The following is a 2,500-nucleotide window of genomic DNA, read 5'->3' as shown; positions in this document are numbered from 1 at the left end:
CGCCGCCGCGACAAGCGAGCTCCGGGTCCCCCTTCTCCTTCCCTCGTGACGGCGGGACACGGCGGGACCCGCCGGGGACGCCCCCGGCCCTTCTGCGTCCGACTGCCGGCCGCCCGGCACGCCGGCCCGCGCCCTTTTCTTCCCTCTGCCTGTCTCTGTCTGCCTTCCTCCCTCCTCGGGGCTCTTCCCACGGCAGCGCGGCGCGGGGAGACGCCTGCCCACGCTCACTCTCTCGCCTTTCGCCCCGATTTTGGCGGGTTCCCCCGCTCGCGGAACGAGCGAACGCCAGAGTCCGGGGCCGAACTGCGACACGGGCAGCGAACATCCGACCGACGGAGGCCACCGGACCGAGCGAAACAAGCGGCGCACCAGAAAGCCGCAACCGAAAAACTCCACAGCCCGGCGGTCAACCGCGCTCGCCTGCGCCCGCTCGTTGCCGCCTCTGGAGACGAGCACGCGCTCGCTCCTGCAGACGAAAACGGAAGGCATAAGAAAAAACTGCTTCGGAAAAGAACGGCGCCGACTACCGGCAGCGGCGCCGAGGCTAAGCGGCGCTCTACGTCGACGTAACGGTAGGTAAGAAACTAGAGCGACCCCCCAGCAAGCTCCGGAGCTTTAGCGCCCCCCCATCTCACAGGGCGGCAAAGCCTAGCCGAAAGCGGGTAGACCTGGCAGCTACACGCAAGCCGCACGGGCAGCGACCCCTAGCCGCCGTCGCCGAGCACCACGGCCCGCTCGGAGCCGGGTAGACCGTGCCGACCTAGTCGAGCCGCATAGGCAGCGACCCCTACCCGCCGCCGCCGAGCACCACGGCCCGCTCGGAGCCGGGTAGACCGTGCCGACCTAGTCGAGCCGCATAGGCAGCGACCCCTAGCCGCCGCCGCCGAGCACCACGGCCCGCTCGGAGCCGGGTAGACCGTGCCGACCTAGTCGAGCCGCATAGGCAGCGACCCCTACCCGCCGCCGCCGAGCACCACGGCCCGCTCGGAGCCGGGTAGACCGTGCCGACCTAGTCGAGCCGCATAGGCAGCGACCCCTAGCCGCCGCCGCCGAGCACCACGGCCCGCTCGGAGCCGGGTAGACCGTGCCGACGTAGTCGAGACGCATGGGCAGCGACGCCTACCCGCCGACGCCGAGCACCACGGCCCGCTCGGAGCCGGGTAGACCGTGCCGACCTAGCCGAGCCGCATGGGCAGCGACGCCTAGCCGCCGCCGCCGAGCACCACGGCCCGCTCGGAGCCGGGTAGACCGTGCCGACCTAGCCGAGCCGCACAGGCAGCGACCCCTAGCCGCCGCCGCCGAGCACCACGGCCCGCTCGGAGCCGGGTAGACCGTGCCGACCTAGTCGAGCCGCATGGGCAGCGACGCCTAGCCGCCGACGCCGAGCACCACGGCCCGCTCGGAGCCGGGTAGACCGTGCCGACCTAGCCGAGCCGCATGGGCAGCGACGCCTAGCCGCCGCCGCCGAGCACCACGGCCCGCTCGGAGCCGGGTAGACCGTGCCGACCTAGCCGAGCCGCATGGGCAGCGACGCCTAGCCGCCGACGCCGTGCCCCCCCCCCCCCCTCTTCCGCCCCCCCCCGCCCCCCTCTTCCGCCCTCCCCCGCCCCCCTCTTCCCCCCCCCCCCCCTCCTCCCCCCCCTCCACCCCCCCCCCCCCGGAGACGCTCGGAGCCGGGTACACAGTGCCGGCGCAGCGGAGCAGCCACAAGAGCGGCACTTGGCCACTTCCGCGGAACGTCCGAGCCGAGCTGAGTCCGCCTGGAGAGGCTGGACCGTGCCGCCGCGGCTCAGATCGCCCGACTCCGCCGAGGAGCGTCCGAGCCGAGCGGAACCCGCCGGGAGCGGTTGGACCGTGCCGGCGCACTCGAGCCGCCGCGGCTCAGATCGCCGGACGCCGCCGAGGAACGTCCGAGCCGAGCGGAGCCCGCCGGGAGAGGCTGGACCGTGCCGGCGCACCCGAGCCTCCGCGGCTGAGACCCCCCGGACGCCGCCGCGGAACGTCCGAGCCGAGCCGAGCCCGCCGAGAGCGGTTGGACCGTGCCGGCGCACTCGAGCCGCCGCGGCTCAGATCGCCCGACTCCGCCCAGGAGCGTCCGAGCCGAGCGGAACCCGCCGGGAGCGGTTGGACCGTGCCGGCGCACTCGAGCCGCCGCGGCTCAGATCGCCGGACGCCGACGAGGAAAGTCCGTGCCGAGCGGAGCCCGCAGGGAGGGGCTGTGCAGTGCCGGCGCACTCTTCCGCCGCGGCTGAGACCCCCCGGACACCACCGAGGAACGTCCGAACCGAACGGAGCCCGCCGGGAGAGGCTGGACCGTGCCGGCGCACACGAGCCTCCGCGCTGGCCAGCGGTCGCTGCACGTCCGGCTCGAGTTGGTCGGCACGGTCTACCCGGCTCCGAGCGGACCGAAGCTCATGCGGCGGCGGCCAGGGGTCGCTGAGCGGCGGCCGGCTCACGTCGGCACGGTCTACCCTGCTCCGCCGCGGACGCTAGAGGTCGC

This window comes from Coturnix japonica, unplaced genomic scaffold, assembly GCF_054131305.1.
Source record: "Coturnix japonica strain WE unplaced genomic scaffold, WE-NBRP24 Scf061, whole genome shotgun sequence".
Lineage (NCBI taxonomy): Eukaryota > Metazoa > Chordata > Aves > Galliformes > Phasianidae > Coturnix > Coturnix japonica.
The sequence above is the reverse complement of the archived record's forward strand: the minus strand, read 5'-3'. Positions refer to the sequence as shown.